This window comes from Kogia breviceps, chromosome 6, assembly GCF_026419965.1.
Source record: "Kogia breviceps isolate mKogBre1 chromosome 6, mKogBre1 haplotype 1, whole genome shotgun sequence".
Lineage (NCBI taxonomy): Eukaryota > Metazoa > Chordata > Mammalia > Artiodactyla > Physeteridae > Kogia > Kogia breviceps.
Window position 1 is genome coordinate 73,261,713 of NC_081315.1, and position 27,568 is coordinate 73,289,280.

Genomic DNA, 27,568 nt, shown 5'->3' on the forward strand with positions numbered 1-27,568 from the left:
CTCTTAAATTCCCTCACCTATTTCACTTATAAGTATTAATTTTTAAAACTTGATTAGATATATTTAAATCATAAATGGGACACATGCTTCCGTTCAGTCAAATGATACAGAAACAAATGGAAAGCTAGTAATGTCCCTTCACTCTTCCATTCCCCTCACTCTCCCATCCTTTCCCTCTGAGTACACAATTTTGATGTGTATCTTAACATCATATTTTTACATTTATATTAAATGTACAAATATATAAATATATAAGGCATAAGTTGTATTACAAAGTGTTTTACATTATTCTGCTACTGCATTTTTTTAACTTAAATATAATGTAGATTTTCCTCTAAGACAACTTAAATCTTAGCCAGTAATTCTCAAACCGTTGCTGCAGATTAGAATCACTTGGAGAGCTTTTAAACAAACAACTCACCACCCCACCCTAAAAAAGAGAGAGATTGCCAGAACTCCATCCCCAGAGATTCAGGTTTAATTGGCTTGGGTGGGGCCTTGGCATCAAGCTCCTCAGTTGACTCTGATGTGTGGCTTGTTAGAACCCCTGATTTAAGCAATCCAAATAAGCTGCAAATACTAGCTCCCTGCCTGAATTGTCCCGGTATGTATCCTCCCAAGAAAGCCCTCCACTGAGATTATTTCAGCATCAGTGCTGATTTGGGAAACCATGGAAGGCCCATTTTAAATTTTGTCTCCTCAAGAAGGTTGGCTATCAGATGGGAAAATTGCTTCATCTTTTGTATCATGTTAGGGAGTCACATGACTGCAAAAAGGGCTACCAGGGCCAGGAGTTTCACAGACCACGTAAATGACAGTCTGCTCTGTTAGGCTAGGTTTATTCCCAGAATTGACTAAACTCTACAGAGATTTGCCCTTGCCTGAAAACGGAGCTTTCCTGAATTGGCTGTCACAGGAAGTCACACCCAGGGCTTGTTTCTCCTTGTTTGGGAGCGGCATCTACACAGTGGGTGCAGAAACTTGTTTGGCCTCTCCAGCCTGGCCTGGGAGAGTTTGCAAGTCTCCCAGCTCCATCGGTCCGTCTGATGGGCTCTTTGTTATTCGTGAAACATTCGTAGGATCATTTAGTTTTCTTCACTTCTGCCGCGTATTTAAGAAACATTTGAGAAAATGGAAGATAGAGATACAAAATAGAGTTGTGGAGAGATTTGCCCCTTCTTTATCTTTGTGGGAGAGAACAATTGGCAGCCAGTGATTATTACTCTTTGGTCTGAATTATTACCACTGCTGGTTCTGCCTTCTCTGCATGCCCTTCCCTTTCTCACAGCACTTAGTCGGTCGGAAATTTTGAGAGACCAGATGGGTTGCTGGAATTTATTTAGGAGTAATATTTTTTAAAAAGCTGTGAGTTTTAACCCAGCAGACCATGGCAGGACAAAGACACATTACACCGGGTGAGGGAGGGAATAGAAGGTCAAGGAGTGAGAAAAAAGACCAAATCAGAATTATGGTCTTTTTCTCAACTTTTCTAGTTATACAACAACAATATTAAGTTTAGATTTGACCTCTTTACCCTCCAAAAAATAACTGCCAAGCGTTTCAAGTCTAGGTAAATGGGTGAACTGTTAAACAGAATTTCAGCGACACAAGCATGAACCAAACTCCAAGAGCAGTCAGGTCCCGGTCTAGTGAGACTACTGCCGCAGGCAGACAGGAATCTCTAGCCCTCAGCTGGAGCTGGAAAGCCCCCTGGCGGCCAGCCCCGCCCCCTACCCCGACGTCACGAGAGGTGGGGCGGCGAGCGATTGGCCTTTCTCAGGAGCTCCGGCCGCTCTGCATCCCGGCGGAAAGGCGATCAGGAGGAGAAGGAACGCGGGAAGGAACGGAGTGAGGAGGGTTGCCAGCTCTGCCCAGGCGGGGCTCCGGCACCGGCAGCTGAGCTTGGGAGTTGTCTGAGAAGTGATTTTTTTTTTTTTTTTCTTCAGAGTCAAATGGCTGGCATAGAAGCATAACCCGCCTCCTCTCTCCGGATTTGTGCTTGGTTCTTGCATCTTGGGACTTGTGATCATCATGCTGTGATGTGTGCCCAGAGACGAATTGGTAAGGGTGAACCAGCGAGCCTCTTGGACAGTTTCCCTGCCTTCCGTTTCACTACCCACGCTCTTTTCCTCTGTTTCTTTACTCTCTCTGTCTCTCTCCTCTCCCTCCCCCAATAATTGTGTTCAGGTTGGATGAAGTGCCTCAAAACTGGAGTTTAGGGCTTTTGTTGAACTTTAAAAAAGAGAGAGAATCTTACACCATTTTCAGTTTCTTGATTTCAGGAGAGGGATTATTTTATTCTGAATGCTGGGTTTTGTGAAAAGATAAATTATGCACACACACCTTTGTCATCTCATTGTGAAATCGAACAGTTTAAAGCAATTTTGGCTCTGTCTCAAAGGTAATGAAAAGAATGGGGGTTGTAATTTTAACCCAGTAAATAAACCACGGGTTGATTCCTTAGGAAGAAAAAGGTGTTTGTGTTGGAGCTTGGTCAGAAATAGTTTTTACAGGAGCGCTACGAAAAAGCTCGCGTTCTTCCCCGCAAACACTAACTTTGCAGAACTTAATTGTTGTTTAGGGCACCCTTTATCTTACATTATAAAATAAGTAATTATACTTTACTATATACAGCAGAGAGACATCTGGCTGGTTAGTGAAACCTCCATTCTGGAGGGTCGGGCTTCCTGTGCCTTCAGAAATGATGTATTTAAACTACTCTTAATCATAGGGGTATGTTAACTCGGGTATTCAGAATGTTATCTAAATAAGACCAGAGATTCTTCTTGCTTCTTTTCACGTTAGTTCTTTCCAAGGAGAAAAACAGTTCCATAGTCTGAGAGCAAGCCTCTGACTCTAATCAACCTTGAAAGATGACCCACAAGGATAGCGGGCTCCTTATCCGCCAATGTTACTGTATCAGAAAAGTGACTCCAGAGGAGATAATTATTTTAAAATTAGGTTAGGTCACATTTCTGTGAGGAGTACCATCATAAAAAGATATTTGGTGACTTGTTCAGAGCCAATATGTAATACATGGTCATTGTAACAGTAAACTCATAAAGTGCCCAGGTGCAAGACCTCACTCCAATCTACCCTAAAAGGTAATGTCTGCTCTTTCTGGACTCTTCTATTCCCTTTACAAATGCATACCTACATTGAGATAGTTTGTTTTTTTATCAAAAGGAGATCATACCATATATGTTGAAAAACAACTCTCCAACATTCAAAAAGTTTTAGAGAGTTTTAAAAAGTAACGGTGTAACTGCCAATTTAACATTTGTTAAATTGTATGAAAGAGATGGAGAATCTAAGCAGTCTAAAACAGAATGTCAGGACTGTTTGACCTTGCATAGCAAGAACTGAATACTTATTCAATACAATTGCTTAGTGACTAAATAGAATTTGAATAGGATATCATTTATTTTGATATCAGTAAAATGGAGGAAATGCTCAGAATTTGATTATAATTTGTAATAGAACAGAGATGACTCACCTGTTAGACGAATGTACTTAGAATTAACTTTAAAAATGAAGAGGTAAAAATGTCCACATATTCAAGCCTTGTCTGATCTAGTTGAAAGTAGTCTTTTTAATGAGGGAAAAGCAAAGAAAATGCTACAAACAGGATCATTTGGGGATTCTTAAAACCCAAAGTATTAGCAGCTGAGCAGCTTTCCTTATCACCTGGTTTGTTATGAGTGTATTCTCTTAAAACATTTTCCCCTTCCTATTGTGAAAGAATTTCGATCTAAAATGGATAGAATGGAAAGTCTCCTGCATGTGCCTTTAGGAAAACAAAACAAAGACTGAGAGACCGATTTCCCATGAATGCCTGATTTACAGAAATTGATAAATTGGAATTTTCTTAAATGTTAGGACGTGAATCAGAGGTTGCCTCATAGCAGTCTTGGAAAGTTTTTTCTTATGGTTTTCAGAGCAAGAAATGAAGAAATGATCCAGGTCGGGTTGGTCTCAAAAAATGAGCTGAATTGAGTTTTGCTTGTATGACTAGACTGGTTTTGTCTGCTCAGGGAATTTTCAAAGCAGGTCTCAATTTGTTTTGACTTTAACAGACTCTGAACTCTTCCCTCTTTACATGCCCTGCCCATAAACACAGCCTATTCCGAACCCTCAATGGACTCACCTGTTGCTTGCTGTAGTTCACGTGTCGCGAATTTCAATTCCTCTGCTATTCCCAAACTCATCTGTTTGAGCTTGCCTCAAATAATTTAGATGGACATTACTACTGTGGATGGATTTATTTCATTTCAAAAACCATCTTAGTCATAGAAACAATACTTTTCACAAAACTAGTATCACTGTACGAAGTTATAGTGGGACTAGTTTCATAAATGAGTGTGGCCTTAATGGAATCTTCTTTTATGCTGCTCAATGAAAGGTACATTCATGCAACTATTAGAGGTAGTACTATGGGAATATATATTAAAATCTGCAAATGTTTGTAGAGTTTGACTCAATAATCCTAGGTCTAGAAATATATCCTACAGAAATCATCTGAATTCCATATGAAGATTTGTAAATATGTTCATTAGTGTTATCTGTAATATGGAAAACTTAGAAACAAAATAAAGCCCCCAATAGAAAAATATTTAGACAAATTAAGGTATTATATATCTGCTTTGATAAAATTCGGTTTCCTAAATATTTTTGAAAAAATTTCATGATTTAGAAAGGTCCTTGTAATCTATTAAATGAAAAGAGCAAGATTTTTTTTTTTTTCTTTTTTTGTGGTACGCGGGCCTCTCACTGTTGTGGCCTCTCCCGTTGTGGAGCACAGGCCCCGGACGCGCAGGCTCAGCAGCCGTGGCTCATGGGCCCAGCCGCTCCGCGCGGCATGTGGGATCTTCCCGTACTGGGGCACGAACCCGTGTTTCCTACATTGGCAGGCGGACTCTCAACCACTGCGCCACCAGGGAAGCCAGAGAGCAAGGTTTAATAGTGTTATCTTGAATGTGTAAAATGCAACTTTGAAATAGATGTATTATTTACTCAGTAAGCTCTTACTATATATCAGGCATTGTTCTAAATTAACAAACACTGAACAAGACTGTGTCGCTTTCCATTTGCATACAAGTTCCTGTTTGTATCAATGGATAAATCCACTGATACAGCACATAGAAAAAAATAGATTTTTAGGTGGTAGAGTTACAGCTTTTAATTTTTCTTGATATTTTCAAATATTCTACAGCAACTATTTTTATAATCACAAAAATGCCATTTTGAAAAATATTGCCAAGAAATACCATAACCAAAATTAAAAGACAAACTGTAAGCTCTATACTATAAATGCCAGTATGCCCTATAAAAGATATTATAAAAAGCAATGAGAGCTAGTTGAACACCTCTATAAAAATGATCTCCAAAGAAAAATAGACATAAGTGGGCAATTCACAAAGAAAAAAAAGACTTTTCTAAGGTTTAGGGGAGAGGTATACTAACCTCCTAATCAGAGAATACTCAGTATAGCAATAAGTTACTCCATTTTCACACATCACAATTAACAAACATGGAAAGCAAATCAAAATGTGTGAGGTTGTTGGGAAGACTAATGATATGGAAAAATGTTCATGAAAAAAATGAAAGTAAGTTACAAAATAATACCCTACTTTTGAAAAAAAATCCAGTCTATGCATAGAAACTATTTGTGGAGAATAAACCAAATGTTAATAGTACTTATTGGGTAGTGAGGTTATAGATGATTTCTGTTTTTTTCCATGGTATTAATCTTTAGTTTCTACAATTTCTACAGTGAATATATTTTAGTTATAAGGGAAAAAAATTGCTATCCTGATGAAGCAATTTGTCATAGAATGAAGAGCACATAGACAATATTATCTTTCCCCTCTTTTACTCAAAGCCTCCACAGTCTCATTGTGTGTAACTCCATGTCAGGTTTCATTGTTTCTGAATTATATTTGCTGGTGAGAATATTTGGATTATAAGGGAAATCAAAAGATAAAACTTATTCTAGTCACATTCACTCTTCCGCCCCCAGCTGTTTTCTGAAATAACAACCAGTGTTTGACTGATTTGAGCTTTATTCCTTTTCATTTCCTGTTGATCACATCTGCAAGGGTCTCATGCTGATAAGCCTTAATTAAATACTCCTTAATTTATTTTGCTAAAATCTACTTATTCCATTTAAGGCCATTCTGAATGAAGAAGATGAGTACAGCTGCATTTCCATTACAAAATGAACTTACAAAATTTCAACTCTTTATGTAGGATAAATAATAAAAAAAAATCTTAGTATCTTGGTTATAAGGTGAAAATTAGTTTTAAATTATCCAAAAACATTGTGAAGTCTTTCTTCAGTTTATAGTACTCATAATTACTTAGCACTATGTTTAAGCATTGTCATTCCCCTTACAGACTATAATAATATATAGAAGGTTCTAGTAAAAATCTTAATTATCCTTCTTCACTAAAGCCTTTCATAGACAGGTATTCTCAGATGTTTTCATGACAAAGATTCTCTCTACTAATCTGGATGTCCTTCAGCCAACAAATTAGCATGTCTAACTGCCAGGTTAGAAAAATGCCTGAATCATTTTAAGAAAAAATTTATTGAAGTATAGTTGACTTACAATACCATATTAGTTTCAGGTGTACAAAATAGTGATTCAATATTTTTATACATTATGCACCATTTGAAATTATACAATATCATTGACTGTATTCCCTGTGCTGTACATTATATCCCTGTGACATTTATTTTATAACTGGTAATTTGCACCTCTTAATCCTCTCCACCTGTTTCATGCATTCCCCCCTCCCCTCTGGCAACCACTAGTTTGTTCTCTATATCTGTGAGTCTGTTTCTGCTTTGTTATATTTGTTCGTTGATTTATTAGATTTCACATATAAGTGAAAATATACAGTATTTGTCTTTTTCTATCTGATTTATTTTACTAAGCATAATGCCCTCTAGGCCCATCCCTGTTGTCACAAATGACAAGATTTCATTATTTTTTTTATGACTGAGTAATCTTCCATTGTACATATTTACTACATTTTAAAAATTCATCTATTGAGGAACACTTAGGTTGCTTTCATATCTTGGCTATTGTAAATAATGCTTCAGTGACCATTGAGGTGCATGTATATTTGTGAATTAGTGTTTTAATTTGGGGAGAGAAATACACAAGTGGAATTGCTAAATCGTATGGTAGTTCTAGTTTTAATTTTTGAGAAAATGCCGTACTGTTTTCCATAGTAGCAGTGCCAATTTACATCTCAATCAACAGTGCAGAAGTGTTCCCTTTTCTATACATATTCACTAGTACTTGTTATTTCTTATCTTTTTGTTGATAACCTCTCTGACAGGTGTGAGGTAGTATCTCATTGTGGTTTTGATTTGCGTTTCTCTGATAATAGTGATGTTGAGCATCTTTTCAAATGCTTGGTCATCTGTATGTCTTCTTTGAAAAATGCCTATTCAGATTCTCTGCCCATTTTTAGTCAGGTTGGTTATTTTGATATTGAGTTGTATGAGTTCTGAGATATTCTGGGAAATATCTTTTCCCATTCAGTAGGTTGTCTTTTCCTTTTGTTGAAGGTTTCTTTTACTGTGCAATAGCTTTTTCATTTGATGTGGTCCCATTTATTTATTTTTGCTTTTGCTGTCCTTGCCTGAGGAGACATATCCAAAAAAATATTGCTAATGGGACATCCCTGGCAGTCCAGTGGTTAAGACTCCACACTCCCACTGGAGGGGGCAGGGGTTCACTCCCTGGTTGGAGAGCTAAGATCTTGCATACCACATGGTGAAGCCAAAAAAGAAAGAAAGAAAATACATATTAAAACAAATATTGCTGACTGATGTCAAAGAGGGTACTGCCTATGTTTTTTTCTAGGAGTTTTTTAGTTTCAGGTCTTTTGTTCAATTTTTTCATTCATTTTTCAAGTTTATTTTTGTATATGGTGTAAGAAAATGGTCTATTTTCATTCTTTTACATGTAGCTGTCCAGTTTTCCTAACACAACTTATTGAAGAGGCTGTCTTTTCTGCATTGTATATTCATGCCTCCTTTGTGATGGATTAATTGACCAGATGTGTGTAGGGTTATTTCTGGGCTCTCTATTTTGTTGCATTGATCTGTGTGTCTGTTTTTGTGCCAGTACTGTACTGTTTTGATTACTGTAGTTTTGTATTATAGTCTGAACTCAAGGAGCATAATGCCTGCAGCTTTGTTCTTTTTTCTCAAGATTGTTTTGGCTAATCAGGGTCTTTTGTAGCTTCATACAAATTACAGGATTATTCTAGTTCTGTGAAAAAATGCCATGGATATATTGATAGAGATTACATTGAATATGTAGATTGCTTTGAGTAGTATGGACATTTTAACAATATTAATTATTCTGATCCATGAACACAATATATCTTTCTATTTATATGTGTAAACTTCAAATTCTTTTATCAACATCTTATAGTTTTCAGAGTAGAGGTTTTCACTTTCTTGGTTAGCTTTAGTCCTAGGTATTTTATTCTTTATGATGTGATTGTAAATGAGATTGACAGTTCATTATTACTGTATAGAAATGCAATGGATTTCTGTATATTAATTTTGTATCCTGCAACTTTACTGAATTCATTTATTCTAATAGTTTTTTTTTTTTTTTTTTTTTTTTTTTTTTTTTTTTTTTTTTTTTGCGGTACCCGGGACTCTCACCGCTGTGGCCTCTCCCGTTGCGGAGCACAGGCTCCGGACGCAGAGGCTCAGCGGCCACGTCTCACGGGCCCAGCCGCTCCGCGGCACGTGGGATCCTCCCAGACCGGGACACGAACCCGCGTCCCCCGCATGGGCAGGCGGACTCTCAACCACTGCGCCACCAGGGAAGCCCCTATTCTAATAGTTTTTTTGGTGGAGTTAGAATTTTCTGTATATAGTATCATGTCATCTGCTATTAGTGACAGTTTTACTACTTCTCTCCCAGTTGGATGCCTTTTATTTCTTTTTCTTGTCTGATTGCTGAGCCTAGGACTTCCAGTACTATGTTGAATAAAAGTGGGAGAGTGGGCATACTTGTCTTGTTCCTGATTGTAGAGGAAAAGCTCACAGCTTTTCACTATTGAATATGATGTTAGCTGTGGGTCTTTCATAAATGGCCTTTATTATGTTGAGATATGTTCCATCTGTACTCACTTTGTTGAGAGTTTTTATCATGAATAGATTTTGAATTTTGTCAAATGCTTCTTCTGTGTCTATTGAGATGATCGTGTGATTTTTATCCTTCATTTTGTTATTGTAGGTATATCACATTGATTTTTGTGGATCAAATCATCCCAGAAATAAATCTCACTTGATTACGACGTATGATCTTTTCAGTGTATTGTTGGATTCAGTTTGCTAATATTTTGTTGAGGATTTTTGCATCTATGTTCATCAGGGATATTGGCCTGTAGTTATCTTCTTTGGAGTGCCTTTTTCTGGTTTTGGTATCAGGTTAATAGTGGCTTCACAGAATGAGTTTGAAATCATTCCTCTTCAATTTTTTGTAATATTTTGAGATAGATATTACCTCTTTTTAAAATGTGTGGTAGAATTCCTCTGTGAAGCCATTTCATCTTGGACTTTTGTTTATTGGGATTTTTTAAAATCACTGATTTAATTTTATTACTAGTAATTGGTCTATTCAGATTTTCTATTTCTTCCTGATTCAGTCTTGGAAGATTATATTTTTTAGGAATTTATCCATTTCTTCTAGGTTATCCAATTTGTTGGTATATAATTGTTCATAGTATTATCTTATGGTTGCTTGTATTTCAGTGATATCAGTTGGAATTTCTTTCATTTTTCATTTTATTTATTTGGGCCTCTTCTTTTTCTTCATGGGTCTGGCTGAAGGTTTATCAATTTTATTTTTTCAAAAAACGAGCTCTTAGTTTCATTTGCTTTTGTATTGTTTTTTAGTTTCTACTTCATTTATTTCCACATTGATCTTTATTATTTCCTCCTATTAACTTTAGGTTCTGTTTATTCTTTCGCTAATTCCTTTGGGTGTAAAGTTAGGTTGTTTAAGATTTTTCTTGCTTCTTGATGTAGGCTTATTTTGCTGTGAACTTGCCTCTTAGAACTGCTTTTGCCATGTCTTATAGATTTTGGAAAGTTGTGTTTCTGTTTTCATTCATCCGAGGTATTTTTAAATTTCCTCTTTGATTTCTTCATTGACCCATTGGTTTTCTTAATAGCATGTTGTTTAATTTCCAAATGTTTGTATCTTTTCCATTTTTTCCCCTATAATTGATTTCTAGTTTCATACCTTTGTGGTCAGAAAAGGTGCTTGATATGATTTCAGTTTTCTTAAATTTATTGAGACTTGTTTTATTGGTCTAGCATGTGATCTATCCTGGAGAATGTTCTATGTGCACTTGAAAGGAATGTGTATCCTTCTGTATTTGGATGGAATGTTCTGCATATATTAAGCTTATCTGGTCTAATATGTTTTTTTAAGGCCAGTGTTTCCTTATTGATTTTTCTGTCTGGATGATTTGTCTTGTTCTTTGGCTTGGAATATATCCTCTGTCTTCTCATTTTGTTTGACTTTGTGTTTGTCTCTATGAATTAGGCAAAACAGTTACCTCTCCTTGTTTTGAAGGTGTGTCTTTGTGAAAGAGTGTCCCTGTGCAAATTTTGTGTGCCTGGTGGCTTTGGTGGAAGGGCTGTAGCTGAAGCAGGTATGAGCTGATGGTTCTCTGGGGCACACTGGGTGCCACTGCTTTGGGGCTAGGGACTGGAGCCTGAGCCCAGTGCAGGCTGGAGCTTCTCCCAAGGCAGTTTGGGGCTGCTGCCTTGGGGGTGGTGGGGGCAGTGGCTGGAGCCTGGTGTGAGCTGGGGGGTGGGGTGGACATGCTGGGGTGGTCTTGGTTGGCCAGCTAGCGCACCAGGCATTTTTCAATCTACTGCCTCTGGGCTGGTACCCAAATTGAGTAAGTGTGTGCACGTGCCCTTTAAGAGCAGAGTCTTGGTTTCCTACAGCCCTCCAGCTCTCCTGGTCATAAGCCTTGCTGGTTTTCAAAACCAGTTAAGGGGACTCAATGTGGGGCTTGAACCCCTCACTCCTTAGGGAGGACCTCTGAGTTTGTAATATCCCCTTTTGCTTGTGGGTTGCCCACCAGAGGTGTGGGTCCTGAATAGACCACCTCTCTGCCCTCATCTCTGTTTCAATGTGTGTGTGGTTTGTTCATTTGTTTGTTTAGTAGCCTTAATTATAGAAGAGCTGTTCTGCTAGTCTTCAGGTCATTCCCAGAGAGAGTTGTTCTTTTCATGTGTCTGTGGGAGGAGGTGAGCTCAGGATCTTCCTCCTCTACCATCCATCAGATTCCTGATACCTAAATCTGAAGCATTATTATACTTTTAATGTTCCTAAACCAAGGACTGAGAGAAAAAAGGAATGCTTTCAATAAGGCAAGGGAATTTTGGAAAGTAATTGTTACTGTGAGTCCTAAACTGACTTTCCTCTCCCAAATTATCACATTTCATTTTGAGCCAGGCTAGTGCAAAAGATGGGATCTGGTGGTCCTTACTGCCCAATTTGTCACATTTTTTGCCTGCTTGATTTGGGTCATGGTCAAGATGGGTGGGGTGATGATAGGAATGTGTGGATAAGGTATGTTGTTATTAAGAATGCAGTATTGGTAACAAGCAGAAGACAGGAGTGGAACTAGTACAGGAAGGATAGAGCCAAGTGGGGAAAATGAGAGTGTGGCTCATGCCAGGTTGTTGCAGTGTTGCCCTCTCCAGCTTTTGGTGTTGCTGTGTCATCGAGGTGCACTCAGAGATAACCTTTGGAAATCTCTAATTCCACTCCTTTTTAGCTTACTGGTAAACTGTGCTCTGAAGCACATTACTCATTTTTTCCAGTCTAGTCTCCCTGCCTTTTCTCCCCCATTCCAATCTGTCTTTTATGCCTCTTGCAAAGAAATCCTTTAAATGTCCACATCATGTTACACCTTCTCAAATATCGTTGACTTTCCATTTCCTTTAATCTAAATATAAAATTCTTCATCTTAGTAGGTAAAGACTTATTATGACTAGATTCCCTTCTTAATTTCCCATCCTTTCTTAATTCGTATTTGAATCTCCAGCCATGTTGAACTACTCAGTGTTACCTAACACTGGGTTAAAGGGGCTTCTAGCCTCCTTGCCTTTATTCATAATATTTTCTTTACTAAAATCTACAAATCTCTTCTGTCAGATTCTCAACATTTCCCAAGACTCACTTAAAATTCTCTTTTGGGAAGCCTACTCTCTTCTCCCTTTCTGTCTTCCAACCTCATGTCGTGCATTCTCATAGGATGTTCTATTTCCCTAAATGTATGTGCTACACGATTACCCTAGTGTTATCTTTTTTGTGAATTGAGTATTTTGACCTGTTCTGGGCATGCTTATTCATTTTCAAAGAAACAGCACTGTGCCTAAGACAAGGTAAAGGAAATGAACACTAGAAGATAAGCTCCTTTTGAAGGCAGGGGTTTTTGTCTATTTTGTTCCTTGATTTATCTTGTTATCTGTTACAATGCGTGGCATATAGTAGGAGCTCAACAAGCATTAGTTGAGAGAATGAAGTTGTTGAGCACTTCCAGTGTGCTAGGCACAGTGCTGATACTTTGATTTTATAAATCTCCTTACAAAACTTTGTGAGGTATGTGACGTTATTTCCACTTTACAGATGTGGAAACTGAGGCTCAGAAAGGCAAAGAGCTTGTGGTAGGTGGCTGACTGTGAATCTGACTGAGCATCGGTATCATTTGAACATTTTAGAGCTTGTGTTCTTTCTACTGACTGCAGATGCGTTTGTTGTTGTTTTGAAAATGGCTGTTTATAATGTCACTTCTAATTCAAAATGGATATGTTTTGAAGGGTGGAGAGCATCTAGTAACTATTGGAACTGACCACTTATCATGAATCCAATTTATAATTCCAGTGAACACTATCCACTTCTTTTTAATATCATTTGTAGCTTTCATCTGGCTCTTGTTGCTGTTTATATACTATACTTAGTAATACTGGGAAGCCTTGGTGACAATTTAAATACAGTCGTCCCTCCTTATCTGTGAGGGGTTGGTTCCAGAACCCACCATGGATACCAAAATCCACAGATGCTCAGGTCCCATAGTTGGCCCTCATATCCTCGGTTCCGTGATTCAACCAACTGTGGATGGTGTAGTACTGTATTTATTGAAAAAAAGGTCAGCATATAAGTTGACCTACACAGTTCAAACCCATGTTGTTCAAGGGTTAAGTGTATATGTGTTGAGACAATTTAAGTAATTGACATATATAATCTATGCTTTTGTCACTTTAGGTAATGTGCTGAAGTAATTTTTATCCACAGTGAAATAATACTTTTCTATGGAATATTTATATCATATTTTAAGTGACCCAAATGCTTCCAGAATTGAATCTTTAGTTTTAGAAATTAATTAAACCTCTCATTCATTATACAGATATATTATTTAATAGTTCAACTAAAATAATGCCTGTCTTCCTCATCTATCCAGTAATGCCACATACTTAAAAATTTTAGCCTTTTTATTTGGTTTATATTTCATAGCTCAGGTTAATGATCTGCTAGAGGCCTTTGGAAAACATTTGACATAGTCTATTTAGTTTTATGAGTATATACCATCTTTCAGTGCCTAAATTCTTTCCATTTTAGCTACAAATAACTCCACTTCCCAATTTCTTTTTTCTTTTATTATCCCTTAGTCTTTTAAGCATTTTATTTTCTTTTGCTTTTTACAAATTTCTGTGGTGACTAATCCAGAAAATAATTGCCCTATTTTCTGTGTATAAAAAAGTAGTTTCACTGTTATTTTAAAACAATAATATAGGCATCATTGGGATATAAATGAATAGTTGCATAAAAATGATATTTAATAGTAATGGAAAAATATACTTTTTCATGGAGAAAATATATGTTGAAATTAAAAATAAGTCCTGTCAAAACAGACTCACAGACATAGAAAACAAACTTATAGTTACCAAAGGGGAAGGAGTTGGGGGAGGGATAAATAGGAGTATGGGATTAACAGATACACATTACTAATATAAAATAGATAAAAAAGAATTTATTGTATAGCACAGGGAATGATATGCAATATCTTGTAATAACCTATAATAGAAAAGAGTTTTTAAAATGGATGTGTGTGTGTATATATGATTAAATCACTTTGCTGTACACCTGAAACTAACACAATATTATAAATCAACTATACTTCAATAAAAATAAATTTTTTAAAAAGTACAAAAAAATAAGTCTCTTCAGAGCAAATTTGAATTGCCTAGGTCAATGGTTTTCAAAGTCTGGTCCCCAGGAGCATCAGCATCACTCCAGTTTATTAGTACTGCAAATTCACAGGCCCTACTGAAGACTGATTGAATCAAATTGGGGTGAGAGCGTGTGTGTACCAGGTGGAATCTGTGTTTTCACAAGCTCTCCAGGTGACTCTGACCTGTGGTAGTCTGAGGACAAAGGCTTAGGCTTAAGATCCTAGAAGAGCAGGCCATATTCAGTTTGGCAGGCAAGTGCCTGGTCTATTTTCTTTCTTTGTTTTCCTTCTGTCTTATTCTTTTATTATTTTAGTTTGTAATTGAAATACAGTTGATTTAAAATATTGTATTAGTTTCAGATGTACAACATAGTGATTCAATATTTTTATAGATTATACTCCATTTAAAGTTGTTATAATATATTGGCTATATTCTCTGTGCTGTACAGTATATCCTTGTAGCTTATTTATTTTATACATAGTAATTTGTACTTCTTAATCCCCTACCCCTGTCTTGCCCCTTTCCCTTCCCTTTCCCCACTGGTAACTACTAATTTGTTCTCTATATCTGTGAGTCTGTTTCTGTTTTGTTATATTCATTCCTTTTTTATTTCTTGGATTCCACATATAAGTGATAACATACAGAATTTGTCTTCCTCTGCCTGACCTAATAGCTTAATACTCTGTAGGTCCATCCATGTTGTTGCAAATAACAGAATTTCATTATTTTTTATGGCTGAGTAATATTCCATTGTGTGTTTCTGTGTGTGTGTGTGTGTGTGTTTATATGTATACCACATCTTTATCAATTCATCTGTTGATGGGCACTTAGGTTGCTTCCATATTTTGGCTATTATAAATAATGCTGCTATGAACATTGGAGTGCATGTATCTTTTTGAATTAGTGTTTTCATTTTCTTTAGATGTATACCCAGGAGTAGAATTGCTGGATCATATGGTGGTTTTTTGAGGAACCTCCATACTGTTTTCCATAGTGGCTGCATGAATTTACATTCCCACCAACAGTGTACTAGGGTTGCTTTTTCTCCACATCCTCACCAACATTTGTTATTTGTAGACTTTTTGGTGATAGCCATCCTAACAGGTGTGAGGTGATACCTTATTGTGGTTTTAATTTGCATTTTCCTGATTAGTGATGTTGAGTATCTTTTCACATGCCTGTTAGCAATCTTGTCTTCTTCAGAAGAATGTCTGTTCAAGCCTTCTGCCCATTTTTGATTGGATTGGTTTTTTTCTTTATATTGAGCTGTATGAGCTGTTTATACATTTTAGAGATTGACTGCTTATTGGTCATATCATTTGTAAATATTTTCTCCCATTCAGTGTGTTGTCTTCTCATTTTGTTTATGGTTTCCTTTGTTGTGCAAAAGCTTTTAAGTTCAGTTAGGTCCCATTTGTTTATTTTTGCTTTTGTTTCCTTTGCCTTAGGAGACAGATCCAAATAAATATCATTTAGGACTTTGACCCATTTTGAGTTTATTTTTTATATGGTGTGTGAAAATGTTCTAATTTCATTCTTTTACATGTAGCTGTCCAGTTATCCCAGCACCACTTATTGAAGGGACTGTCTTTTCTACATTGTATGTTCTTGCCTCCTTTGTCACAGATTAATTGACCATATGTGTGTGGGATTATTTCTGGGCTCTCTGTTCCACTGATCTATGTGTCTGTTTTTGGACCAGTCCATACTCTATTGATTGCTGCTGTTTTGTAGTGTAGTCTGAAGTCAAGGATCATGATGCCTCCAGCTTTGTTCTTTTTTCTCAAAATTGCTTTGGCTGGTCTACTTTATTTTTACTTTTTTTAGTGAATGATTTTTTTATTAAATTTATTTTATTTTTGGTTGCATTAGGTCTTTGTTGCTGCACATGGGCTTTTCTCTAGTTGTGGTGCGCAGGGGCTACTCTGTTGTGGTGTGCGGGCTGCTAATTGTGGTGGCTTCTCTTGTTGCAGGGCATGGCCTCTAGGCACGTGGACTGAGTAGTTGTGGCTCAGAGGCTCTAGAGCTCAGGCTCAGTAGTTGTGGCACACGGGCTTAGTTGCTCTGCGGAATGTGGGATCTTCCCAAACCAGAGCTCAAACCTGTGTCCCCTGTATTGGCAGGTAGATTCTTAACCACTGCACCACCAGGGAAGAACTGGCTGGTCTACTTTAAAAGGCCTCTAGGAAAGATGATTCCATTGACTTTTCTGTATACCATTTCAAATAGCTCTGTGATACCACTGAACTGGCTTCAATAACCATTAATTTAAGACACAAAACTTACAAAACAGTCCAAAAAGACAGTCTTTAATATCACTACTTAAAGATTTGTGTTGGCTGGTTTTATGTTATTACTTACTTCCTGGCAACAAATTCCCTTCCAAAACATAATTAAAATGAATGTTTTTTCATAAGGGGAGAAAGGGGGAATGTTTTTTCCCCATCCTTTGACCTTGGGTATATTTTTGGAGGATGGTTAAAAGAAGCAGGTGTGAATCCTTATGACTCTCAGTAGAGAGTTGGTGCCTAGGAAATCAAGTTTTCCCTGAGTGTCTTTGTAGAGGTGGGGAATAATATTGATTTCTACTGTGAGCATTAAAATTGTTATCAATTAATTCTATATAGAGTCCCAGCATAAAAGTGTTTCCATACTGCATCTGTATTCAACATAGGCTATATTCTTTTAATGCACTTTAGATTTAGTCAGGTCAGATTCTCTCATTTACTGCTGGAAATTTTGTTTGTCAGCTTTCTTTATCCTATCAGGCCCATGTGATGTTGAACATGGTCACTTCATAATATTGTAGATTGGTCATGTCATGAAGATATTAGGAATCAGCAGAAAGAATCTTGAAATAGTTTCTTAAGTAGGAATTAAAACCTGATCTACAACTGTGTTTTTCCCCCACTGACTTTAATTTCTAAAATAAAGAGCAATGAAGGTGATATGTGAGAAGCATAACAGACTTGTATTTGAGGTTTTGAGATTACTTTGATATCTAGAAACATATATCCTCTACATAAGTATAAAATATTTTACTGTAACAATTACCTGAACTTTCTTTTGTAGAGTATCATTTAAATTCTGTTTCAAACCTAAAGTTCATTAAGAAGAAAATCTCCCCAAATCATGTAGCCATTTAAGTAAGCTCTCTCTTAAAAACGTAACCAGCCACATCTATTAGATATTTTTAGTAATTCTCTTTTGTCTAAAAGAGACCTGAATGCTTTAGTTGGCTTTGCAACATTTTTAATTACATTCAAAACTTCTTGGCAAGGACACATATATACATTGCCTTTACAATGAAGTTTATATACTCAATTATGTTTTTCTTGTTTTCTCTGATATAATATGGAGAATTAGTAGTAGTATATACATATGCTGCTTGTGGACTTGGATGTGAATGTTCTTTTTCAGTGTTGAGGCAGCATGCTTGTTTTGCACTTTTTAAGGCTGTTCTTAAAACAAAAACTTAAAAGATTGCATGTTTTCCCTACATTTAGAAGCAATACATTAACTTCTGTCTATGCTTTTCTCCACCATAAGCATAGGTTTCATGATTAAATGCAGTTTAATAGGTTTTGTGTGATTAGAGTTTAAGAATAGTTTTTGATTAAATAAAGATCTGTCTTCTAATTATAAACTAAATACATATGCTCATGGTAAAAAAAATAAAAATAAAAAAAGAGACAGTTACAAATGATACTTTAAAATCATCTACTAATATATTGCCTCAAAATAACCAGTGCTAGAGTTTTAAAGAGTATTTAATTCCAAATTTCTATATATAAATAGATACACACACATATATTCTGTTTGAGATAATACTTATATACAGGTCTAAATCATGGTTTAAAACCTTATAGGGAATTCCCCAGTAGGCCAGTGGTTTTCACTCTGTACTCTCACTGCCAGGGACCTAGGTTCAATCCCTGGTCAGGGAACTGGGATCCTGCAAGCTGCAGGGGATGGCCAAAAAAAAAAACAAAAAAAACCCCACAAAAAACCCAGAAAAACAAAACACCTTATAAACTTTAAATATTTTCTTGCTTATCAAATTTATTTAAACGTCATTTAAATAACTGTAGTATATTTCCATTTAGATATACCACGATTTAACAATTTACCTTTATCTGGACATTTGGGTTAGTGTGCTTTCCAGTGCTGAATTGATCAGCTTTCTACTCAGGGCCAAAAAGAATGAACTTTTTTTTTTTTTTTTTTTTTTTTTTTTTTTTTTTTTTCGGTACGCGGGCCTCTCACTGCTGTGGCCTCTCCTGTTGCGGAGCACAGGCTCTGGACATGCAGGCTCAGCAGCCATGGCTCACGGGCCCAGCCGCTCCGTGGCCGCGGCATGTGGGATCTTCCCGGACCGAGGCACGAACCCGTGTCTCCTGCATCGGTAGGCGGACTCTCAACCACTACGCCACCAGGGAAGCCTAAGAATGAACATTTTTTAGACTTACTACCTTTTGGCTCCAGAAAATTAAAAGCAGGTTAGACTTCCCCAGCACTACATGAAAACTTGGCTTCATTGAACACCATGAATAAAGAAACTCCTTGCTACACTCAAGGCAAAAATTACTAACTGCTTTTCTTAGATTGGTTACTAGTGAAGTTGAAAATATATTTTTTTTCTATTTATTTGCAGTTTGTCAGTTTCTGTGTGTTTGTTCATGCTTTTTTCTCAAGTATGCTCCTCTTGTAAATATTTAAACCCCTGAAATGAATAATTTCTTGTATTGCTTTTATAAAGTATCACTGTAAAGAGTAGGCCATTGTGGGTGATTATGGGTCTTCTTGGATGAAACCGAAACAATAGGGCAGATCCTAAAAATTAGCTGTGAAAATTTTCAGATATAAATTTGAATCAATCTTAGTTCCTTTAAGGTCTAAGGATACTATAATATAAAATTTTAGCAGGCATAGAATCTTGTATTCAAATTGATTTAACTAATTTATGACACATTCATAAATCATGACATAATTTAGAAATTAATGAAAGTATATATGTATGTAAGTAATAAAATGATAGTGGAGAGAATAAGCTGGTTTATTTTTAATGAGCTGCCACTGATTTGATGTGTAATATTGGGTTAGTCGATGTCCTGAATCTCAGTTTTCTTGTTTATAAAATATTTAGTTGGATACTTAAGAGTTTTTTTCCAGCTTTAAAATTCTGAATGTCCTATTTAAGTTACTAACCTTATCTTTTTGTTTGTTTGTTTGTTGGAATTTTGTTTTATTTTTTTAGACAGCAGGTTCTTATACACATCAGTGTATACATGTCAATCCCAATCTCCCAATTCATTCCACACCCCTCCTCCCCCCGCTGCTTAACCGCCTTGGTGTCCATACGTTTGTTCTCTACATCTGTGTCTCAATTTCTGTCCTACAAACCAGTTCATCTGTACCATTTTTCTAGGTTCCACATATATGTTAACATACGATATTTGTTTTTCTCTTTCTGACTTAATTCACTCTGTATGACAGTCTCTAGATCCATACACATCTCAACAGATGACCCAATTTCATTCCTTTTTATGGTGAGTAATATTCCATTGTATATATGTACCACATCTTCTTTATCCATTCATCTGTCAATGGGCATTTAAGTTGCTTCCAAGACCTGGCTATTGTAAATAGTGCTGCAGTGAAGATTGGGGAGCATGTGTCTTTTTGAATTATGGTTTTCTGTGGGTATATGCCCAGTAGTGGGATTGCTGGATCATATGGTAATTCGATTTTTAGTTTTTCAAGGAATCTCCATACTGTTCTCCATAGTGGCTGTATCAATCTACATTCCCACCAACAATGCAAAAGGGTTCTCTTTCCTCCACAGCCTCTCCAGCATTTGTTCTTTGTAGATTTTCTGATGATGCCCATTCTAACTGGTGTGGGGTGATACCACAATGTAGTTTTGATTTGTATTTCTCTAATAATTAGTGATGTTGAGCAGCTCTTCATGTGCTTTTTGGCCATCTGTATGTCTTCTTTGGAGAAAGGTCTATTTAGGTCTTCTGCTCATTTTTGGATTGGGTTGTTTGTTTTTTTTAATATTGAGCTGCATGAGCTGCTTGTAAATTTTGGAGATTAATCTTTTGTCAGTTGCTTCATTTGCAAATATTTTCTCCCATTCTGAGGGTTGTCTTTTTGTCTTCTTTATGGTTTCCTTTGCTGTGCAAAAACCTTTTAAGTTTCATTAGGTCCCATTTGTTTATTATTATTTTTTATTTCCATTACTCTAGGAGGTGGATCAAAAAAGATCTTGCTGTGATTTACGTCAAAGAGTGTTCTTTGTATGTTTTCCTCTAAGAGTTTTATAGTGTCCTGTCTTACATTTAGGTCTCTAATCATTTTGAGTTTATTTTTGTGTATGGTGTTAGGGAGTGTTCTAATTTCATTCTTTTACATGTAGCTGTCCAGTTTTCCCAGCACCACTTATTGAAGAGGCTGTCTTTTCTCCATTGTATATCCTTGGCTCCTTTGTCATAGATTAGTTGACCATAGATGTGTGGGTTTATCTCTGGGCTTTCTATCTTGTTCCATTAATCTATGTTTTTGTTTTTGTGACAGTACCATATTGTTTTGATTACTGTAGCTTTGTAGTATAGTCTGAAGTCAGGGAGCCTGATTCCTCCAGCCCCATTTTTTCCCCTCAAGACCACTTTGGCTACTTGGGGTTCTTTGTGTCTCCATACAAATTTTAAGATTTTTGTTCTAGTTCTGTAAAAAATGCCATTGGTAATTTGATAGGGATTGCATTGAATCTGTAGATTGCTTTGGGTAGTATAGTCATTTTCACAGTGTTGGTTCTTCCAATCCAAGAACATGGTATATCTCTCCATTTGTTGGTATCATCTTTAATTTCTTTCATCAGTGTCTTATAGTTTTCTGCATACAGGTCTTTTGTCTCACTAGATAGATTTATTCCTAGGTATTTTATTCTTTTTGTTGCAGTGGTAAATGGGAGTGTTTCCTTAATTTCTCTTTCAGATTGTTCATCATTAGTATATAGGAATGCAAGAGATTTCTGTGCATTAATTTTGTATCCTGCAACTTTACCAAATTCATTGATTAGCTCTGGTAGTTTTCTGGTGGCATCTTTAGGATTCTCTATGTATTTAGTATCATGTCATCTGCAAACAGGGACAGTTTTACTTCTTCTTTTCCAATTTGTATTCCTTGTATTTCTTTTTTTTTCTCTCATTGCCATGGCTAGGACTTCCAAAACTATGTTGAATAAGAGTGGTGAGAGTGGACATCCTTGTCTTGTTCCTGATCTTCGAGGAAGTGCTTTCAGATTTTCACCATTGAGAATTATGTTTGCTGTGGGTTTGTCTTATATGGCCTTTATGATGTTGAGGTAGGTTCCCTCTATGCCCACTTTCTGGAGAGTTTTTATCATAAATGGGTGTTGAATTTTGTCAAAAGCTTTTTCTGCATCTATTGAGATGATCATATGGTTTTTATTCCTCAATTTGTTAAAATGTTGTATCACATTGATTGATTTGCATATATTGAAGAATCCTTGCATCCCTGGGATAAATCCCACTTGATCTTGGTGTATGATCCTTTTAATGTGTTGTTGGATTCTGTTTGCTAGTATTTTGTTGAGGATTTTTGCATCTATATTCATCAGTGATATTGGCCTGTAATTTTCTTTTTTTGTGACATCTTTGTCTGGTTTTGTTATCAGGGTGATGGTGGCCTCATAGAATGAGTTTGGGAGTGTTTCTTCATGTGCAATTTTTTGGAAGAGTTTGAGAAGGATGGGTGTTAGCTCTTCTCTAAATGTTTGATAGAAGTCACCTGTGAAGCCATCTGGTCCTAGACTTTTGTTTGTTGGAAGATTTTTAATCATAGTTTCAATTTCTTTACTTGTGGTTGGTCTGTTCATATTTTCTATTTCTTCCTGGTTCTGTCTTGGAAGGTTATACCTTTCTAAGAATTTGTCCATTTCTTCCAGGTTGTCCATTTTATTGGCATAGTGTTGCTTGTAGTAAACTCTTAGGATGCTTTGTATTTCTGCAGTGTCTGTTGTAACTTCTCCTTTTTCATTTCTAATTTTATTGATTTTAGTCCTCTCCCTCTTTTTCTTGATGAGTCTGGCTAATGGTTTATCAATTTTGTTTATCTTCTCAAAGAACCAGCTTTTAGTTTTATTGATCTTTGCTATTGTTTTCTTTGTTTCTATTTCATTTATTTCTGCTCTGATCCTTATGATTTCTTTCATTCTGCTAACTTTGGGTTTTGTTTGTTCTTCTTTCTCTAGTTCCTTTAGGTGTAAGGTTAGATTGTTTATTTGAGGTTTTTCTGATATGAGTATTGTTACTCCAGCTTTCTTTTGATTTCCATTTGCATGGAATATCTTTTTCCATCCCCTCACTTTCAGTCTGTATTTGTCCCTAGGTGTCTTGTAGACAGCATATATGTGGGTCTTGTTTTTGTATCCATTCATCAAGCCTGTGTCTTTGGGTGGAGCATTTAATCCATTCACGTTTAAGGTAGTTATCAATATGTATGTTCCTATGACTGTTTTCTTGTTTTGGGTTTGTTTTTGTAAGTCCTTTTCTTCTCTTGTGTTTCCCACTTAGAGAAGTTCCTTTAGCATTTGTTGTAGAGCTGGTTTGGTGGTGCTGAATTCTCTTAGCTTTTGCTTGTCTGTAAAGCTTTTGATTTCTCCATGGAATCTGAATGAGATCCTTGCCAGGTAGAGTAATCTTGGTTTTAGGTTCTTCCCTTTCATCACTTTAAGTATATCATGCCATTCCCTTCTGGCTTGTAGAGTTTCTGCTGAGAAATCAGCTGTTAACCTTATGGGAGTTCCCTTGTGTGTTATTTGTTGTTTTTTCCCTTGCTACTTTCAATAATTTTTCTTTGTCTTTAATTTTTGCCAATTTGATTACTATGTGTCTGGGCATGTTTCTCCTTGGGTTTATCCTGTATGGGACTGTCTGCTCTTCCTGGACTTACGTGGCTATTTCCTTTCCCATGTTAGGGAAGTTTTCGACTAATCTCTTCAAATATTTTCTCTGGTCCTTTCTCTCTCTCTTCTCCTCTGGGACCCCTATAATGCGAATGTTGTTGTGTTTAACGTTATCCCAGAGGTCTCTTAGGCTGTCTTCATTTCTTTTCATCCTTTTTTCTTTATTCTGTTCTGCAGCAGTGAATTCCACCATTCTGTCTTCCAGGTCACTTATCTGTTCTTCTGCCTCAGTTATTCTGCTATTGATTCCTTCTAGTGTAGTTTTCATTTCAGTTATTGTATTGCTATTGATTCCTTCTAGTGTAGTTTTCATTTCAGTTATTGTATTGTTCTTGTTTGTTTGTTCTGTAAATCTTCTAGGTCCTTGTTAAACATATCTTGCATCTTCTCCATCTGTGCCTCCATTCTTTTTCTGAGGTCGTGGATCATCTTCGCTATCATTATTCTGAATTCTTTTTCTGGAAGGTTGCCTATCTCCATTTCAGTTAGTTGTTTTTCTGAAGTTTTATCTTGTTCCTTCATCTGGTACATAGCCCTCTGCCTTTTCATCTTGTCTGTCTTTGTGAATGTGGTTTTTTTTTTTTCACAGGCTTCAGCATTGTAGTTCTTCTTGCTTCTGCTGTCTGCCTTCTGGGGACTGGTGGTGGGTAGAGCAGACTTGCTCTGGTGGGCAGAGCTCAGTAAAACTGTAATCCACTTGACTGCTGATGGGTGGGGCTGCGTTCCCTCCCTGTTGGTTGTTTGGCCTGAGGCAACGCAACACTGGAGACTACCTGGGTTCTTTGGTGGGGCTAATGACAGACTCTGGGAGGGCTCATGCCAAGGAGTACTTCCCAGAGCTTCTGCTGCAGTGTCCTTGTCCCCACGGTGAGCCACAGCCACCCCTGCCTCTGCAGGAGACCCTCCAACACTAGCAGGTAGGTCTGGTTCGGTCTCCCCTGGGGTCACTGCTCCTTCCCCTGGGTCCTGATGTGCACCCTACTTTGTGTGTGCCCTCCAAGAGTGGAGTGTCTGTTTCCCCCAGTCATGTCAGAGTCCTGCAATAAAATCCCACTAGCCTTCAAAGCCTGATTCTCTAGGAATTCCTCCTCCCGTTGCTGGATGCCCAGGTTGGGAAGCCTGACGTGGGTCTCAGAACCTTCATTCCAGTGGGTGGACTTCTATGGTACAAGGGTTCTCCAGTCTGTGAGTCATCCACCCAGCACTTATGGGATTTGATTTTTACTGTGATTGTGCCCCTGTCTCATTGTGGCTTCTCCTTTGGCTTTGGATGTGGGGTATCTTTTTTGGTGAGTTCCAGTGTCTTCCTGTCGATGATTGTCCAGCAGCTAGTTGTGATTCTGGTGTTCTCACAAGAGGGAGTGAGAGCATGTCCTTCTACTCCACCATCTTGATTCAGGGCTGACTAACCTTATCTTTAAAATATTTTCCTACCTGGCTGAGAAGTTGGCATCAAGCAGTTAGTAAGTGTACTCATAATATTGGTATATTATGTGTAATTTACCTTTCATATATTAACTTCTTAAAACAAACCTAAAAGAAGGTCTTATTTTCCTTATGGGGACACTGAGGGTTACGCAAAGTCTTACTGGGGCTGAACGGTCAGAATCAGTATTTGAGCTCATGACTGACTGAAAAAGTCCTCTTTGCACTCTGCTAGTTACCTCTCCCTTGAACCAATGTGGTGGCTTGCTGTAGACCAGCATTTTCAGCAGTGGCATTATTGGCATTTGGGGCCAGAGTATTATTTGCTTAGGGGGGCTGTCCTATGCATTATAATAGCATCCATGTCCTCTCTCCATTAGCCCTCACCCCATCAATTGTGACAACCAAAAATGTGTCTAGGTACTATCAAATGTCCCTGAAGGTAGGCAGGAATTGCAGCCAGTCAAGGATCACTGATTTAACACAACTTAGTCATCAACAGTCTGAGGACAAATGTAATTGTCATCTCTGGGAAAGGTCAGTGGCTTTAGGTCACCTTGGATTTCAAAGATCAGGATGGAATTAACCAAGTAGAATCCCAGCAAAGAACCCCACTCCATCATTCAACAATACTTTTTGCACGTTTTTTGATTGCTTGACCTTTATCCTCTTGAGATTTTTCTTATTTGAAGAATACTCATTCCCTGGATGCATAGTATACCACCATGAACCTGACTGGACACTAGTTAATTTATTTCAAAATATTCATTGAGTACTTGCCATGTGCTGGGCATTGTCCAGTTACTGGTTAAAGCAGTGAACCAGATGGTCATATAGAGCAGATATGAAACAAATAATCATAGCTCATTCCTCTTTCTTTTGAATAATCTTATAAAGCATATCTTTAGATTGCAATACAGTGTGTTTATCATGTTTTACACACACACACACACACACACACACACACACACACAAATACGCAGCTTATCACATAGAGCTAAAGGTTGCCCTCTTTCATATAAATGAGTATGAGATAGCACACTAGGAAATTTGTGTTCTGCCAGTTTAAAAAGATACTTTGGCTCTAGTTTTCAAAATGAGCACTTATCTGGTCTAGCTCCATTTCAGAACTTACCTATTGGTTAATGTTTTAATGCTCTTAGTGTTTGCTGCTCTGAAACCTGGCCATAAACATGTCAAAATTTGTCTCATGGGGATTAATCTCTGAAGTATTTCAGGTAATGAGGGAATCTCATGAACTTCATGCCTGATCCCTCTCCTGGACTGTGTGCTCTTTGAGGACAAGAACTATGGAGTTTACACAAAACATGTCTTCGTTTTGTGTGCAGTGCCTGGAACAGTACTTGGCTGACACATGGTAGCTTTTCGGTACCTATTTATTAAACAAATATAAGGAGAAGTGACCTCTGAACAGTGAGAGTAGGTTTCACTAAATAAGCCTTCTAAGTTTCTATATTCTGCTCCCTGAAGACCATTGAGGTTGTTAATTCAGTTTATTTGTTTGTTCTAAGGTAGTTGGAAGTATGAGTTCAATCTTGATAAAGGCAGATAATTTAGGCAACCAAGGGAGATACAAACCTATGAAATCAGATGGGAGCATTCAAAACATGGAGGTCTTCAACTGCTGCATGAAAACCTATGGATATGCCTCTGAAGACCCTGAAAGCATCACTTTATACAGTCCTTTGCAATAATTGGTGCTTTGAGCATTGGTGCTGAATTCTCAGAAGAAAATTTATTTAAAGTGCTGTATAAAATGTAGGAAAATTGAGAACACATTTATAATGATTTCTATCATGATGAAATTGTTTTGATACTTAAGGGGTAAACCTTAAACCTTCTGAAAAAATAGGTTATTCAGAAGAACTTCTTAGAACAGTGAAATTCAAATACCTCATCTATTTTAAAAGATAGATTCTACTTGTTTTATTTCCTTTTTTATGTCTTGTTGCAGTCTTGTTAGAAGCCATTTTAGGGTTGCATGCTGTAGATCTTAATATAAACTATAGTTTAGCATGTATAATAAAAGCTGTAATATCATGAAATAACTAAGATATCATGAGATAACTAAGCTTATATCACTTCTAGAGTTGGTGGTTGTTAGGGTGTTCTGGTCGTTACTGCATACAAGAGAGGTGTTATTTTATTCATTTATTCATATATCCATTCCACGAGTATGTATTGGAAGTCTGCTCTGTGTCTGATACTGTTCTAAGCCTAGGTTACATCAGTGGACAAAGGAGATAGAAACTCCCACTCTGATGGAGGGGGGGGAGACAACAAGAGTTAAAATGCAAAACTGGTTATAGATTGTTAGAAAGTGACTTAAAATTCTATGAAGAATAAGAAAGGGAAGGAGAATAGGGATTGCTGAGACAAGGCTGTGTAGGGGGTGGAATAAAGGAGGAGAGGACACGGAGAGTCAGGTACGTGTGGCACTGGTGGCTGATATTATAATTAACATGGGAGGCTTTAGAGAGTTTTAAATTGTGGAAAAAGTTTTAAATTGTCGGGTTCTAAGTGAAGTGTTAACAGGACAGGTAGTAGAGTCAGACTAGGGCGATAGTGGTGGAGGTGATGCGAAGCGGTGAGGATCCAGATATATTTTAAAGGGAGAGCCAACAGAATTTGCTGACTGACTTTATGTGGGTTGTGAGGAAAAGGATCCAGGATGGCTCAAAGGTCTTTGGGCTGAGGATCTAGAAGGATGGAGCTGCAACAACTGACAGGGCTAATCTGTGGAGGAAGCAGGTTTTGGTGGGGGAGTATCAGGAGCTCCGTTTTGCACATGTTACCATTTGGAGATGAACCCGAATCGAGATGAGCTGCCT

General features: G+C 37.2%; 1 protein-coding gene across 3 annotated transcripts in view; it reads left to right on the plus strand.

Annotated features, from left to right (window-relative positions):
• Positions 1-1,798: 1,798 nt before the first annotated feature.
• Positions 1,799-27,568, plus strand: part of ATP10D (ATPase phospholipid transporting 10D (putative)) — a 121,930-nt gene continuing 96,160 nt past the window's right edge. For 2 of the 3 annotated variants that reach the window (XR_010841049.1, XM_059067258.2), the window contains exon 1: positions 1,799-2,061. The gene's annotated coding sequence lies outside the window, so the exon portion shown is untranslated. Of the gene's footprint in view, positions 2,062-18,765; positions 18,799-27,568 lie in introns of those variants that run through there. The other variant, XM_067036044.1, reaches the window with a different exon arrangement.